Source organism: Vidua macroura, chromosome 36 (assembly GCF_024509145.1).
Source record: "Vidua macroura isolate BioBank_ID:100142 chromosome 36, ASM2450914v1, whole genome shotgun sequence".
In the NCBI taxonomy this organism is placed as follows: Eukaryota; Metazoa; Chordata; class Aves; order Passeriformes; family Viduidae; genus Vidua; species Vidua macroura.
Genome location: NC_071606.1, coordinates 308,126 through 325,694, shown reverse-complemented (window position 1 = coordinate 325,694; position 17,569 = coordinate 308,126). Strand labels below are relative to the sequence as shown.

At 51.2% G+C, this 17,569-nt stretch overlaps 1 protein-coding gene and 1 long non-coding RNA gene across 2 annotated transcripts in view; one reads left to right on the top strand and one right to left on the bottom strand.

The window, feature by feature from the left end:
• The window catches only part of LOC128821200 (zinc finger protein 208-like), a 1,118,338-nt gene that overhangs the window by 815,482 nt on the left and 285,287 nt on the right, over positions 1 to 17,569 (bottom strand). The window lies entirely within an intron of this gene.
• Positions 1,136 to 2,490, top strand: LOC128821210 (uncharacterized). Its single transcript, XR_008441038.1, has 3 exons — positions 1,136 to 1,252; positions 1,776 to 1,876; positions 2,459 to 2,490. It is a non-coding gene; the product is annotated as an uncharacterized LOC128821210 (long non-coding RNA).

The window sequence follows — 17,569 nt, the reverse complement described above, 5'->3', positions numbered from 1 at the left end:
AACACCATCACTGCTGGCTGAGCAGCCCCTGCTTCCTCTGGACATTGGACAGCCATGAGGTTCACCAGCAGAGCATTCCAGGGGAGAGGTGGAAGCGCAGTGACCGGATACACTCACGCAAGATGGGGAAGCCTTTTGGCAAGAGACCTTCAGCCACACACAAACCATCAGTCTGTGCCACAAGCACAAGTGTTGCAGCCCCTGTTGAATGGAAGGCAATGGTTTACGACTTTATCCCATTTTACGGTGTTAGAAATCTCTTCATCTGGTTGCTGCCTTTTCACCAACAAGGAGTTAAGTCTGCTGCACTCCATCTCTTCTTTTGAAGTGGAGAGAAATCCACTTCTCCTGCATATGCTGGTGAACCCCAAGTTTTGTCTGCATGAGAATTTGGTTGTGGTCTCTGTATTGTGTGGGATATCTCATCAGGGAGTAGCCCAGGCACTGTATGACTCTATGGAGGAGTCCGGAGACTCCAGAGACGCCTGCTTTTATTGACATTATTGCCAAACGCGCTCATCTTGGGTGGAGGCTCTTTCCAAACTCTTTCTGGACCATTTTAAGGCCTCAAAACCATCCTCTTTTCTGTCAGAACATCTGCAGTTGGAGACTTTCCTAGTGAGATCTTTCCCATCCCAAAATGCCCATCCCCAGCTCCCAGCAGTTGCTCCAGACATGACATCTGGAGAGCACTTTCTCCTAAGACAAGAAGAATAAGATCCTTTCTAGAACTCTTCAGTCTTGGGGTTCTCCATCCACAGAGCTCCAGCAGGGGAACTTCATCCTAATTTTGAGACCTGCTGGATTTATAGGGGACCCGGAAAAGAGCCAGTCCCTCTACAAGGCTGAAGTACAGGGACTAGAACGCAGCCATAGTCTCCATGGGGATATTAACAGCTGTGCTAGTGACCGCTTGGATCAGTGGGTAGAAACAGCTACTGTAGCAGAGCAGTCCCAATTTTGTCAGCTTTCCAGGGAAGTAAAAGTGAATGTGGGTCCCTCTATGAGGCTGATCTTGGAGGCCAGAAGATCCCCTTCTCAGCCTGACCTTGTGGGCTCTGCTCAGTGATTCCTCCCTCCTCTGTTTGCAGGCGGTCGAGACAGTCCCGGAAGCGGCTCACGCTGTGCTGGAGGAGAGCAGCCAGGAGGCCGAGGTGTACCTCAGTGCTGTTGTTGCCTACGCCCAGTTTGAGCTGAACACGGACATGGTTCTGTTCAAGGATACCTTGCCCTTCCAGACAAGGACAGCCACGTGAGTGCTGCAGGCCAGGCAGGGCCCTGCGAGCGGGAGCTGCCTTTGCCCAGGGCTGGCCCAGAGCTGCTTCCCAGAACCCTGCCCCAGCCCAAACCAGCACAGGCCCTTTTACGTGCACGCAAAGCCAAGCGGGAGATGGTGCTCAGGAGAGGCTCAGTGCTGCCATACCTTTCTGCTGAGAACAGCCATGGGTTTGCTTCCACTGCGTGTCACCTGTCCTCATCTGCTCAAAAATAAGTTTGCAGTCAAACCAAGACCTAAAGTCCAGAGCAAGCCCCTTAGCTTCAATGTCCTGGGCACCATCTTGGCCCTTTTCTCTTAAACTTCCACACTTGGAAATGCTGTTTTGGGCCACCCTGGACAGCAGTCTGAGCATGGCAGGGTTGCCTGGGGAAGAAGATGCTCCTTAGGAGAAAGTGGTACCAGGAGTCAGTCCCAGGAGTCCATCAGACAATATTACTGTACTATTTGCTTTATACTTCTTGGACGTTTTTTTTAATTCGTCCTTCTTGCTTTTCAGTTTCACGATGCACAACACAGGCGAGGTAGCTCTGAAATACTTCTGGGAGAAAGCTGCAGAGAGTGAACCAGCCAAGAAGCCATACTCAACCACTCTGATGCGTAAGACCATTTCACTTGGTAGCTGAGGGCCTGGGGAGAAGAGCCTGCCACTTTCACTCCAAAACATGAATTGCTTTTTCATCCTTGTCCACACATCCACTTTCATCAGCATCTTCCCAGCTGCAGCTGGAGAGTTTTCTCCTTGTCCCCCTCTGCCTTTCAGCCCCTTCTGTTCTTGCTCTGCCACTTCTGCTCTGCAAAGGAGCTGAGCCAGGCTCTTGGGAGAGCCACGTGCTGGGTCAGGACTGAGAAGGGGGACATCAGATCATCTCTTCACCAAGTCTGAGACTGGGAAAAACAGTGGTGTAACGAGTGAGCTGCCCTGCAGCCACTGTCTGTGTGCAGTTCCCCACTCCAGGGCAAGCGCAAAGTCACTGTCTAAAAGCAGCTCTCCTGCTTTGGCACAGGAGTGTGTGCTGCAGGCAGAGACCCTGCTCCCAGACGCTCTATTTCCCGCTGAAAGTCCTTGGCCAGAGATGCTCCAAGTGCATCCCAGCTCTCCCGCACCTACCTGCAGCAGGAGGCCGAGTTGCTGGGAACACAGGATTTTGTCTTTGAAAGGTGTCCTCTTCCTCCCTGCAGGTCGGTTCCTCTCCTATGATACTGTAAAGCATTGCAGAAAGCTGCTGTGTCTTTTCCGGTGGGAGCAGGACCATCCTTCTGAGACGCGTCCTAAAGTGGAGCAGCTGCAGCAGCCTGCCAAGCAGCAGAAGGATTCCGAGCAGCTGGAGGAGCAGGATTCCCAGCAGCAGCAGGAGCAGCTCGAGCAGCAGCAGGAGCAGGATTCCGAGCAGGAGCAGGATTCTGAGCTGGATTCCAAGCAGGACCAGGATTCTGAGCAGGAGCAGGAGTCCGAGCAGCAGGATCATGTCAGCCCCTCCCTGGAAGTCTTTCCAGATGTTGTCCATGAGGTCTTCTCCATCAGCCCCTACCATGGCATCATCGCTCCTGGCCAGAAGCAGACCTTTCACGTGCAGTTCTGCCCGCAGTGCACGGGGATGTTTAAGACCACCATGCTGTGCAGGTGGGAAACGTCTGCACACTTGCCAACTCACGCTACTGATGGGTATCACTGAATCACAGGGTGGGACAGGGTGGAAGGGACCACGGTAGGTCATCTGGTCCCACTTCCCTGCTCAAGCGGGGTCATCCCAGAGCACATGGCACAGGGTTGTGTCCAGAGGGCTCTGGAACAATTCCAGCGAGGGAGACTCCACACCCTCTCTGGGCAACTTATCACCTGCACAGGAAAGTTCTTCCTCAGGTTCAGGTGGAATTTCCTGTTCAGGTTCTGCCCATTGCCTCTTGTCCTGTTGCTGGGCATCAAGCCCAGCCTGGTTCATCCCCTAGCACCCTCCCTTCAGTCCCTCTGACTGGGATGGGGAGGTGGGCCTGGAGACAGGCAGCCCCAGAGATGGCAGAAACACCCACAGGAGCACAGAAAGATCATCATCTTTCATCATCATCTTTCATCCCGTGGTGGGGAGGCACTGGGAAAAGACACTGTATGAAACAGTAAGCTCCTGGGGGGTTGCAAAATCTGGAACGAGAGATCCAGGGACCAGCCAGTCCCCAACTCTGCTTCCTTTTGGGACAAGCAAGGCCTGCTTCTCCACATGTGCTGTAGTTGGTCCCCAGGCATTTGACTGCTCATGTTCCTGCCCTTGCACCTCTGCAGCCTCCATGCAGCGACTGCAGTTGTTTAATCTGCTGCTCGCTGCTTGCACAGAGACAGGATGCAACACTGTGAGCCCTGCAAGGAGACAGGAAAGCAGCTGGCTGGGAATGTTCCTCTGGCTAACACCAGTCCCTTTCTTCCTAGGATTCCTAACCTGAAGCCAGATCAGAAGATGGCATGGGTGATGGTGAAAGGCAGAGCCTGGGAGCAGAAGAGTCAGGGTGAACCATTAGAGCAGACAGAGTAAGGCCAGGGACCCGAGAAGGAGGTGCTCTGGAGAGCAGCACCTGAGTGACAGCGTTTGTGTCAGCTCCAGCATCCGTCAGTGCCTGCTGCTGCTGCTGGTCTCCCACCCTTCACCAGAGACCTCTGCAGCTACCCTCCCAAGTTCCAGTGAACACCTCTGTCCTACCTTTTAGTTAGCTAAGTTAATTAACTACTTGTTGATTAGATTGATAAGTAATAGATAACTGTCAGTTAAGTGTTAATAAACAACTGTTAATAAATTGTTAATTGTCAGCTTGTCTTGGTTTGAAAGACAGGTGTCTGCCGGAGCTCTCTGGAATGGAGAATGTGGCCCCCTTCCCTCCAAATTATTGTAACTTTGAAATTAAGGGGCTTTCAGGCAAAGCTATGGGAAAAGGAGTAGCAGTTCTTTACCAGTGTGTACAACAAGGCAAACAAACAACAGCAACGACAAACAGAAGCAGATACCCAACCACAGCCTTCCCTCGGCTGCAGGCACTTTCCCTTTGGTGTAGTTCCAGTCACAGCCGGGCAGGGAAAGGAGGCAAATAATGAATAAAGCTAGAGAAACTTTAATTATTATTGAGGGGCTCAGAGAGGGACACAGCCCTCGAGGCGTGGCCTCACCCGTGCCCAGCACAGAAGGACAATCACTGCCCTGGTCCTGATGGCTACACTATTGCTGAGACCGGCCCGGTGCTGTTGGCCTTCTTGCCCACCTGGGCACACCTGGGCTCAGGTTCAGCCCTTGTCAATCAGCTTCCCAGCTGATTAGTGCGGCCAAAGTGCACGACCCGGCTCTTGGTCCTGTTTAGCCTCATGCCAGTGGTGTCAGCCCATGGATCCAGCCTGTCCAGGGCCCTCTGCAGCCTTCCTGTCCTCCAGCAGCTCCGCCCTCTGACCCAGCTTGGCGACATCCAAAGGAGGACTTTGAGGCGCTGGAGCAAGTCCAGAGAAGAGAAAGGAAGTTGATTAAAGGTCTAGAGAGTAAATCTGATGAGAAATGGCTGAGAGGACAAAGGGAGCTGGGGAGGGCTCAGTCTTGAGCAAAGGAGGCCCAGGGGGAACTGTCGCTACTGGACGCGAAATGAGTCCACAGAAGCTTGGTATGTTCAAAAGAGAAAAAGAGCTAATTTTATTTCTGACTTTGCAATATATAGAATTCTAAAAGTGACAGTGGATTGGAGGATGAAATTGCTACTTCTCCAACCACACTGGTCAAACTAACAGTCCATCAAGTCTCTCCTCCCACAAAGAAGAATGCAAAATAATCATTATTTCCATGAAGAGTGCCTGAGAACTCCAGTAGAAATATGTAAACATCAGAAGGCATAGAAAACTTCTAAAAGAACTTCAAAACTTTCAAAAGAACTACAAAGGAAAACTTAACACTTTTAAAAAATCAGGGCAGTAGGGAACGTTGTCACTCTCTACACCAGCCTGGCAGTGTTGCTTTGTTCTTTTCTCTCTCCGACTTCCTTGTTTTCGCCCAGCTACTCTTTCCCGGGGCGCTGGCCAGGCGCTTCCGGGAGCAGCCGGAGAGAAGCAGCAATCACCTTTGTGGGTTCGTTTGATACGGACAGAGCTGTTTAGAGAGCGCAATCATGACCGGGATAAAGAGACTCAAGAGATTGGACACCTGTGTGCAGTCCAAAGTAGGTTGTATTTGCTCGAACGCCGCACGTACAAGTGACAATGATTAGGGGTTGAGTTACAGGTTGTATAGGGGAAAATAAGAGATAAGGTGAAACCAATAGAACAATGCCCAGTATGAATACATTATAGGTAAAATCCAATGGGAATAGCTTCAGGGGGAAGGATGAATACACGTAAAAATACAGAATAGAAACTCCAGCTTTAGGTTTAGGAAACAGAAACTCCCATTTCAAATTCACAAAGCTTTTTTGCTCCATTTGCGTAGCTGTACACTACAACACTTTGTTACGTCACAGAGTCTTCTGGATATCACAGCGCAGCTGTATGAGATCGCAGAGTGATATCCTAGGGTTGGCTCTATGACATCACAAGGGGGTTTGTGACATCCCTGAGTGAGCTGTGACATCATAGGGGGCTGTGTGACATCACAGGGCATGTGTGAGGTCACTGGGGAGGTCACTACAGCTCTGCCCCCCTCACAGTTCCCCCCAGAGAAGTCCAACGCTGCTTGTGCACAGCAGGGTCCCCTGTCCCACCCGGTCCCCCCACCCCTGGCAGCACAGCCTCCCCCAGAGGATGTTCCACGAGATCGACCCCAGAGCCTGACATGGGGATGGGGGGTCAGGGCTGTGAGGGGTGGGACAGGGGGACAAGGACCCCCCACAGTGTCTCTGTGTCCCCCAGGGCCAGGGCTTCTCCACCCTGTTATGAATGAGGGTTTGAGAGCACTTAAAAAATCCCTGGCATGGGATCAGTGAAAACCAGATTTAATATTAATCAACAGCACCACAGAGTTCCTTGGCAAGAGGCACTCTGCTCTTGACTGGAAACTTCAGGCACACCAAGGAAACAAAGAAACAAGAAAACCAAACAAAATCCAGGCAATCAAACCAGAAATGAGCCATGAACTGCCCCGGTGTCTGTGTGTCCATGTTTGTCTGTATGTGTCTCTGGGTGTGTGTGTGTGTGTGTGTGTGTGTGTGCCTAAAGGACAGTGAGGGCAAGGATAAAAGGAATACGGCCTAAAAGCTAAAGAGAACTCAGCAGGACTTGACTGATACCTTAGACTTCAGCGTTTAGCAGAAGAACAGCACTTAACAGTATTTAACCTTACTTATAACCTATTCAACTTAGCTTATAACTTATTTGAAACTTAACAACTTAGGAAAAGAACAACTCTCAGCAGCATTTAACTTAGCTTACAGCTTGTGACTTAACCTTCCTTACAGGCCTGACTGACTCAACTATCCAAGGCACTCAAACCCCTCAGAGAGCAGCATTTCTGCCACGTTTCCCCAGCACACGCACTCGTGTGTGCACACAGACACAGAGTCAGTGCAAGGCACCTGAGAGAAATTCCCCTGAGGGCAGGGAAATGCTCCCTGCCGAGGCTGTGGCATCTCCCCAGCGGGCAAAGGGTTGAGCCTGGAGGAGTGGGGGGATCGGCCCAGGCTCCGTCGTTGTTGGGGGATCCCCCGAGTGCAGCAAACGGGAGAGTTCCCGGATCGGAGACGCCCCAACCAGAGGGAGGTGGCTGGCCCAGGAGAGCTCCAAGGGGCTCCTTTTGGAGCGCAGTTTGTAGGGCCCCAAGAGAAGGGCTTCGGTCCCAGCAATGGTTCATCCTGGCTGTACTTGGCATCAACAGCTTTCTCTGGCAGTGTGAGAACAGGGATGTTGTGCCACTGAGGGAACAAAAACAGTTCCCAGGGCTGCTCCTAAAGAAACCAGGAGCTCGTAGTGCAGCAGCAGTGCCTGGAGCAGGCAGTGTTTGTGATAAGCTCCAGAGGAGCTGAGCCCAGGGGCTGTTGGCCAAGGCTGAGGCCCAAGGAGCATTTTCAGCTGGCAGGGGGGGCTGAGAAGGGGAGGGGGGAATGCACCAGCACAGGGTCCATGGAACCAAGGAGCCATTGTGACACTGTGGAGCCTCATGGAATCATGGAGACCACTGTGACATTGCTGGAGCTCATGGAACCAAGGGGACTGTACTGACTCTGTGTGGCTCCATGGAATGTAAGGATCATTGTGACACTGTGAGGTCCCGTTGTGACACTGTGGCGCCACATGGAACCATGGAGACCATTATGACACGTTGGGGCGTCATGGAAGCAAGGGGCCATTGTGACACAAGGGTCACCTCTCATCTCTCCCCAAAACCCTGGAGATGGCTCCGTGCTTTCCTTCCCATGGAAAAGAGCTGTCCTTCTCGACCTGGTGCCCATGGCCAAATTTGGGTTCCACCTCCAATAACCCCTATTGTGACAGACTGGAGGAGATTGTTGGCTTGAATAATTTTGTGTGGGGGGGAGGAAGGGGCAGGTCCAGCCTTGCCCTGCCCTGTCACCCCAGCACTGCCCTGCCCTGGAACCCCAATCCCCCCAGAGCCTCTCTCCCAGCCCAGCAGTGGCTGCCAGTCCCTGGCACAGCACAGGCAATGCTCCACAGCCACCTCTGGAGCCCCGGCCCAGCTCCTGAGTGACCAAATGACCCCAAGTCCCAGCTGGGGGAAGGGCCCAGGAAGACCAAGGGGTATTCAAGGCTGACCACAAGGCAAGCACACATCTTGTGCTCTCATCTACCTCTTCTTGGAATTTCCATCTCAACAACACTGGAATCCAGTAGCTGGTAGCTCTGTCTGTGCTTCTCCATATCTTATTTGTCTTTCTCTCTTGCTGTGTCTTCTTCTAATTCTCTCCTTTTGCAAATTTTGATTAACTTAACATTGAACAGGCTTAGAGTTTGTGAAGTTGAATGGCCCAAGTTAATGCTCTGAGAAGTGTTTTTTGTTGATTGAATGTCATATTAAACCATTTCCCGAAGTTTCTTTGATGTTCTCAAGTTGCCACTAAAGGCTGTTTGGTTTGTTTTGAGCTCCTGAGAATCTCTTGTTGGTATTTCTGCAGGACATCCAACTCAGAGGACACAAATGATTGTAACTCCTTTCAAATGTTTTCTTGAGAAAATTGTTTGGGGGATGGCAGTCAGGGCTTGTCTGTCCTGCTTGGCACAACCCAGGCAGGGCTTTCACAGCCACATTCCACACTCCATTTCCCAGCTGTTGGTGCCCTTGGTGCCTCTGAGTTCTGCTTGCCCAGCCCCAGGGACGCTCTCCTTGTCTGCCCATTCCCCCAGGCTCTCTGGGCAGGGATGGCCTCAGTGGGGGCTGCTGACCTCCTCAGCAACTTGGAGGCTGCTGCTGAATTTTCCTGCTCCAGAGCCTTGAAGTGTATTCAAAATGAATCTATCATATTTCAAAAGACAGTGAGAAAACATCTTTTAGGTCCTGTTTAGGTTTTTTTCCCTGTTAATACACGGCTATGTGCAATCTCCAATTGACACTGAATCCAAGTACCTCCTCCTGCAGTTGGAATAGATAGGAAAATCAAGACCCTTCATGGATGACAATCAATCTGACTCTGTCCCTGCTCCCACCCCAGCATTTCCCCCATCCAAGCCCTGGCACTCAGAGCAGCCTTGTGCAAATCTGAGCTCCCTGCAGCCCAGGCTGCACCTGCCGGTTTCAGCTCCTTGGCTCCAACTCCCACCTGCTTTCCTTGGAGAAGGAGCTGCCCGAGACACAGAGGGATGTTCATTTCTTGTCAGCCAACAAAGCCAAGGGAAGGCACAGCTCCACCAAATGCAAAAGTCCTTCTGCCTGGCTCTGCCCTGCCCCTGATCCCCACAGCCTGTCCTGTTTCCTTCATCCCTCCAGTGCCAGGGACTTTGTGGGACAAGGGAGCTCTGCTCTGGCTATGGAGGGAGGTCCAAGTGCAGCCACTGGAGTGGCAACCACAACTCATCAGGTTTGTGTCCTTTGAGGGCCCAGGAACTGCTGAGACTCAGAGGCACAGAAAGCTTTCTCTTCATGGCCAACAGCAAAAATGTGGACATATTTAAATTTAATACACATCAAAACCCTTCCCTCAGCTCCTTGTGACATTCCAGCAGCATCTGACATGTCCCTCATCCACAAGGCATTGCCATACAGGAAGGATTTTAGTCAAAGTCATAAAAAGAGGTGATATAAAAGATAAAACTACAACTAAGATGCTGAGTAAGGAGTTATTTAAACTTCTGAAAGACTGGGAAACTCCCTGATGCTCAAAGCATGAAGCCAGTCAAGGGAGATGCACTGGAATGAGCAGAGACCAGGTGCAGGAGGAAATCCGGGAGCAATGGGAAGGACATAGATGCAGCTGCTGTAAATGAAGAGATGCCCTCAGACATGGCCATTTAACCAGGAGAGCTGGAAACACCTGAAGGAAGAAGGTCATGAAATATCAGACGGAATGTTGGTGGCATCGGTAGAGGGGAAGATCAGTATTTCTTATCCTGCCATCAGTAGACGAAAACAGTAGGGCCAGGAAATTCCTGTTCCTGGTGGGAAAACTTTGCCATTTCTTCAAAGTATTCAAGTGACCCAGATAATAAAGATGTGCTTATCTCTTATGAAACTAACAGGTATTAAATCCTCTGCCCCTTTCCAGGTAGACATCTGTTGCCACAGGCCCCCAGCTGGGGAATAATTAGCATTGACTCCATGACTGCAGAAGGCTGATCAATTGCTTTATTATATCATATTATACTCTATTATACTGTACTTAAGAAACTCAGCAACCCTTACAGCCAGTCCGATACAGCTGGGACCTAACTGGTCAATCCAGCCAAACACCACCCAGTGTCCAATTACAAAATCACCCTTTGGTAAACAAATCTCCATGACACATTCCACATGTGCACAACAGCAGGTGCAACAAGTGGAGACGAGAATTGTTTCTCATTCTTTTCTCTGATCTTCTCCCAGCCTTTCCCAGGAAAATGCCTGGGAAAGTCTGTGCCTGCTCTCTGTGGCCAGAGAGCTGCTGCCACAAGCACCGCAGTGGCAGCCCCAACATTCCCCTCTTTATTACACCACAGGGGTGGCAGCCCCAAATGTTCTCCTGTCTTTGACCCCACAAGGATGGCAGCTCCAGCATTCCCCTCTCTATGACATCACAGCCATGACAGCCCCAGCGTTCCCCTGTCTGTGGAACCAGAGCAGTGTCAGCCTCAACATTTTCCTCTCTGTGACACCATAGATGTGGCAGCCCCAAGTGCCCCTCTCTGTGACACCACAGCAGTGGAAGACCCAGCGTCCCCTGTCTGTGACACCGCAGCTTTGGCAGCCACAACATTCCCCTCTCTATGACTCCACGGTAGAGGCAGCCCCAGTATCCTCCTCTCTATGACATCACAGCATTGGCAGCCCCAACGTTCTCCTCTGTATGACAACAGAGCAGTGGCAGCCCCAGCATTCCCATGTGTGTGATACCGTTGTGAGGCAGCCACAACATTCCCCTCTCTGTGACACCACAGCCCTGGCAGCTGCTGAGTTCCCCTGTCTGTGACACCACAGCCGTGGCAACCCCAGTGTTTCCCTTTCTGTGACACCCGAGCAGTGGCAGTCCCATTGTCCCTGTCTCTGTGACACCACAGCTGTGGCAACCCCAACCTTCCCCTCTCTGTGACACCACAGCTGTGGCAGCAGCACTCGATCAGAAGCAGCAGCCGTGGAACAACAGGGGAGCAGGGGAGGAGCAGAGAAGGAGCAGTGGAACAGTGGTGGATGAGCAGTGTTGGAGCAGCAGTGGAGCAGTGGTGGAGGAGCAGAGCAAGTGTGCTGAAACAGCACAACACAGCTTTTGAGCAGCAGTGGAGTGAGCATGGAAAAGGTGGAACAGTGGTGGAACAGGAACTACAGCCATGGAATAGAGGTGGCACAGGCCCCGCAGCTGTGGAGCTGCGGGACACAGAGCGGCTCCGAGCGCTGCAGGAGCCGGCCCCGCACAACAGAGCGATCCCTTCAGGCTGACCCAGCGCGGGGGGCAGAGGCAGGAATTGCTGCTGGGCTGTGGAAGGTGTGGATCGAGTGCATTGAAGGATGACCTGGGGGTTTGATCCTGCTCATTGTGGCTGCTTTTGTGCTGCCAGGACGGTTCCAATTTGTCTGAAGTCATGAACTTAGAAGGAACTTGGGACAAAAGTTATCCATCTGCCTTCTTTACTGCAGGGAAACACATCTGGGGAGAAGTTGCATGATTTCTGATTTGGGAACCAAAGTGGGTCACTTATTGGCCTGTGGTTTTGTTCTAATCCAGGCACAATTTCCAAATTACTGCACTTTAGCGTAAGAAACAAGGAACGTGCCTCACCCTTGCGATGTTGACAATGGGTGAAGAGCTTTTTGTGGTCCTAGTGCTAAAAAAGCAATTGGAATTCTTTTCCCTCCTTCCCCTTTTCTTCCTTTCTCTGGCAATGAGCCTTCAACTCTTCCTGCAGGTCTCCTTCCCATAATCTGCTCTGGACTTGGAATGTGCCAGATGAACAGAGGGAAGACAGAGATTAATGGACCATAAAGACTTCAAGCTTTCTCCTTGTAGCCTCTGAAGTTCAAGGACTTGGAAACTTCTGCTTTTTCAACTGTTCACCACATGCCACTCCTCTAACTTTTGCCCGGCCATAAAACCTTCCTGTGGCCCTGTTTGGGAATTGACACTCATATTTTTCAGGAGAACCACAGTGGGGGTCAAAGGTTTGGGTGCTGAAGCCTGTGGGAGCCTTGCCTGAGTCACAGAGAATCCCAGTGTCCCTGTTTGTTTTTTTTTTCCCCCAGGACTAACCAGATCTTTGCCCCAGGTTCCAAGTAGGAAAAAAGAAGTGGAGAAGTGGTTCCCGAGACATGTCCATGGCTGCGATTCCTGTTTGACATAACTGAAATTAGTGAAAGGCTCCTGCTTCTCTCTTTCCACAGGGACACTGTGGATGCATCTGGGATCTCTGGTGACCCAGCTGGGAAAACATTTCAGGCCACTGCCTTGACTGTTTGCTCTGGAACTTGCCCATGGGCAAAGATTTTCCTCTGGAATGTTGCTGCTTTGTGCTCCATGGATGAGAGAGCAGAGTGTCCCCATGGGGGATTCTTGACTAGATGGACAAGTGCTATGATGTCATTGATATGCTGACATCATCTTGAAAAGGAATTGTGCAAGACTCCGCAGTGTCCTAATTGGGGAACTTTGGCTGAGGCTTTGGCTGAACTTTGGGCCAGGCTTCCTTGGAGATCAGTGCCAGTCAGGGGGATGGAACCGGATGGCAATGGACCCCGTGCTGACAGCCCCAGGAGAACGAGCTGGACATTCACGGAGGCTCCCAGTGTGGGCAGATTGGCCCCCCAGCTTTGGGGACCCCATGGGAATGTCCCTGCTTCCCTCAGGGCTCTGTCTCAGTTTAGCAGAATCTGTTCCTATGGCTGTGCAGCCTTTCAGGAAGGATGTGTTTTCCCTCTCGTTTCCAGCCACTGTCCCAGTCACAGGGAGTCAGCCTCTTGCTGCTCCAAGGAAAGGTGCTGGTGGCACAGCCCATGTGTCACCCCCAGTTCTGTCTGCAGCACTGGCGGCTTGGACATGAGGAGGTTGCATGGGGAACCTCCCTGTGGTGAGGAAGCTCAGGTACAGATCCTGGAAGGAAGCCCAAAGGCCCCAAAGCATTTCTGCAGGAGAACTCCTGCTCCAGTGTCTGTGAGGCAGAGCAGAAGGGCTGCTCAGACTTTCCAACCTGCTCTAGGCAATTCTGCTTGGCAGGAACAAACCCCACAAATCCCTTCCCTGAGCAGCAAGAGGCCCTATGTTCATCCCAGCATCCAAAAGGGACAGTCACTGAGTCTCCATTCATCCTTGGCAGGGATGTCCAGGACCCATTCAGGAGCCCGTGCGCTTTTGTCAGTGATGCCTTGAGATGGGGAAGGTTCAAGAGCTGTTTGTCTTGCCCGGGACCCCCCAGAATCCTTCCCTTGTGGGGTTGCTGTTGGGTCGAAGAACAGCAGGTGGCCAGTGGGGCCGGGACAGGGCAGAAATGACAACATCGCATCCCCTGGGACTCCCCGGTTCCCTTCCAAGAGCTGATCTGCACCCGGAGGGAAAAGCATTGCTCAAGAAGTCTCACTCACCCTTGAATACTCCCACCTGACCAGGGCAAAAACATAATGGAGAGTGGAACATGGTCCTGGGCCTTGAAAAGCATCTGCTGAGGGCACAGCAGCACTGAAAGAACTGAAGCACAGAAGGGCGCTCAGGAGAGCAGAGTGAGAAAGAGAAATGGGTGTCCAGAGCAGCAGAGCAACAGGCACTGGGATGGGGCCATGTGGGACAGCCTGTGCTGGCCGATGCCATGTCGCCTGGTGAGGCTGGAAGGCATCCAGAGCACCTTGCTCTGCCAACCCTTGGCTCTGGCCAAGCTTCAAACCAAGTGCCTCCTTGCCAAAAAGAAAAAAGAGCAGGGGCTGGAAGGAAAACTGATCCCAAGATGAGTCACCAGCCTGATAAGGATAACACCAGCTGGGAAACACCAACCGACAGAGGGAGGGGCAGCTGCAGCCCCATTATCTCTGAACCCTCAGTGCATGGCTATCAGCTGGGACAATTCACACCTTCCCAGGGGCATTCAAGCACTTACTAGATGGCCAGGAGATACAATCAGCAATCAAGCAATGAGTGCAGGACTGCTTCTGATGCCTTGAATCAAGAAGGCAGAGAAGAACAGCAAGCCAAGAGAAGAGAGAAATGGGGAGCCAGGGAAACGGACCAGGAAGACCTTTTCTAAAGTGCTTGAAAAGAAGAGCACTTAAGAAAAGTAAGTTGAGTGCCATTTTTCTTATAACTACCCTTTTAACTCCTTTTAAAATATAAGAACCAAACCTTCTAACAGCATATTATTAACTATTTTGCAACAGTTTCTACCCTATTTTTGACTGTCCAGAGGGAAAACTCTTCTCCTATAAAGAGCAGAAAGGAAAAGAGCTGTGCAGCACATCCTGCGTAGGAGATGGTCCTGGTGTCCCAGAGGGAATTGTGCATGGCTTTGGGGACAGTGGTGCAGATGGAGCCCAGGTGGCTGAGGGCCAGGTTGAGCAGGAAGAAGAACATGGGCGTGTGCAGGTGGTGGCCGCAGGCTCCGGCGCTGATGATGAGGCCGTTGCCCAGGAGGGCAGCCAGGGAGATGGCCAGGGAGAGGCAGAAGTGCAGGAGCTGCAGCTGCCGCGTGTCTGCCAGTGCCAGCAGGAGGAAGTGGCTGATGGAGCTGCTGTTGGACATTTGTGCTGTCTTGGCATGGGCATCTGTAAAAAAAGTAATCCTGGAATAGGTGAGTTTGAGAGGACTTTAAATATCCCAGCACAGCTTGGGGGTGTGAAAAATGCCAATCACTTCTTTTAAAATTTATTAAAGTTTAATAAAAATAAAATGGTTACAAAAATAATAATACAAGTATAGTAATAAAAGTTAGACAATTAGAGTTAGGACAATTTATGAGACAATAACAGCAAAGAGTTACAGCCCGGGCTGGGTACCTCTCTCTGGACAAAACTGAGCCAGAAAAAGGACCCCATTAAAATAGAATTTACTCCTTTAGAGGGGTAACCTGTTGCATATACAAAACACTTCATGATTTTGCATATATTTTATTTAAAACAAGAAATTCATATGGTACTTGTCAAAAAGTTTCTGTTAATCCCCAGGCACCTTGGAGTCTAAGTCAGGCTAGAAGAACTTTGTTTCTGTTGATAAGGAAAACCAAAAATTCCTCTTCTCTGGAAAATGTAGGGGTTTCTGTAATTGTTATCTTTGTGTGAAGAATTCCTTGATTATCTTCTCCTTTTCTAATAAAAAGAAGATCTCACACACATAGTTTCTATTTTAACTACTAATGCTTAATTTTGATTACAAAACTACATTTACTATATTATTAAAATGTTAATACAGCATAACTTTCAGCATAATACATATAGTAAATATGTGCGTAGAGGTATATAATATGGATTTTTCACAGGGGCACATTTCCCCCACTGCCTGCCCAGGACTCTGCTGCCTGGAGCTGTCCCTGCCAGCAGCTGCTTCCCTGTGCCCTGGGCTGGGCCCTGCCTGAGCTGCCAGAGCCCAGCCCAGCCCTGGGGGCTCAGCTCTGCCCTAAAGAGCCCTCCCAGCTCAGGCACTGCCCAGGGGCAGCTCTGGCTCTGCAGCCTCTGATGGCAACGTCAGAGCAACCCTGAGCAGGCTGGAAAAGCAACACAGATGCTTCCTCTAAAGGCCATGTTCTTATTTCTGTCACTGCCTGGTTTATTCAGATCTGAGAGAAAACTTGTTTATTTTTCTTCACCTGAACTGAGACGTATATCTATGTACAATTTCTCATCCAGACATCCCAGAGCAGTAGATTGAAAAAGAAGGATTTTCCCATTTATGCAGCCCCTGCCTTGCTGTTCTCCCTGTAGAATCTACTTGGAAATGCTCTGCAGTTCAATGCCGTGCTGGGAGCAGTCCTGAACAATGCAGCATCCTCAGCACAGAAGGAGAACACTTCCAAGCCTTACCAGCTGTCTCCTTCTGGCCAGATCTTGTCCCCCAGTGCTGTGAGAAGCACCCAGGGCTGGCTGAGAGCTGTCCCTGGCAGGCAGCAGAGGCCCTGACCTAGCACAGCGCCCTGGGCTGCAGGACCCTGCTCTGCAAGACAGCCCTGGGCACCCCTGGCCTCAGAGAATGGACTCACAGAGTCTGTGGGCATTGGGATGTTCCAGCCTTAGGAGAACACTCCAGGAGCTGCAGCTGCATTGTCCTCCAGCCAGAGGTTCCTGTGTCAAGGGCTGGCAGTGATTGTGCCCCAGGCACTTCTCAGCACCTTCCCAGCCCTGACTGATTGAAGCTCTCTGTGCCTCTGGGCTGTGCCTGGGCTGGCTGCAGGCAGTGGCCCAGCCCTGCTGGGCTGTGCACAGGAGCTGCCAAGCCACACAAAGCCTTGGGCTGCTCCAGGCTGCTCCTGGGGGACGTCTTGCACCACAGCCCTGCCCTGGGAGAGAAATTCCTTTCTCCTGCTCTCCAGTCTGGGCCCCTCCAGCTGCCCTTGGGGCCATTATTTCCTTCTCATGCTTATCTCCTCTAGGAAGAAAAGCTCCACCATCTCTGAAACCACCCTTCAGCCCCTCCCAGGCTACTCCTGTTCTCTCCTCAGTCTCCATGCCACTGAGCCCAGAGCCCGCAGCCTCTACCTGCTGGTTGTGTGATGAGGCCTCCAAACCCCATCTTGGGAGATTTTTGGGTCCTCTCCAAGGTCTGTGAAAATGGAAAAGTAGTGGTCCAAGGTATTTTCTCCCAAATCTTGCAGTGGCAGAACAAGGGTCAATATCTCTAAATTACATGATGGAGCTGGGGGTGTGTAATCAATTCCCATCTCTTAGAAGTGATACAGTTATCTTCTGTTAATTGACCAGTTTTCTTTATCTCTTCCACAACCAATCTTTCCTGCAGGAAATATCTTCTCTTAATGGGCCATTGAATGTCCCTGCAGGACTGAGAAAAATGACATCATCCCATTGTGAGATGCTCCGCCCAGGGGGAGGGGCCAAGCATTCCTGCCTGGATATAATCTCCGACTTTGAAGGCCATCGGCATCTTTTCCCACTGCATTCTCAGTGGAGCAGCTTTTCTTCTCCACTGGATTCCCAGAGGAAGATTCCCAACAACACCACCACTGGACCTTCAGAGGAAAACTTCAGCCTTCTACAGGATCATTGCTTCAACACAACAACACCTGTCATACTGCAGGAGGACTGCAGCCCCCATTTCATGGGACTGCTGCCAACATCCTGACCCACAGGGTGCCAAATCCTATTCTGACTCAGTCAGTGGTATTTATTTTGTGCTATCGCATTTGTGTTTTTCTAGGAAAGAACTGTTATTCCTATGCCCATATTTTTCCCTGAGAAACCCTTAATTTCAAAATCATCATTATTTGCAGGGAAGGGGTTTCCATTTTCTATTTCAAGAGAGGATCCTGTCTTCCTTAGCAGACACCTGTTATTTCAGACCGTGACAATGCCCCAGGACACCCAGGCAGGTGAGGAGGAAGTCACTGCCCCTTTCCCCCCCTCTCCTGCTCCATCTCCCAGCCCAGCATTGCCCCCGGCTGCAGGACAACCCCGCTGCCAGCGCCGACCCCCCGGGGATGCACTGGGTGCATCTCCTTCCCCTTCCCTCTGGCATGGAGGCAAATCCCATCCTGTCCTTGTTCTTCCTCCCCCAGACAAGGAG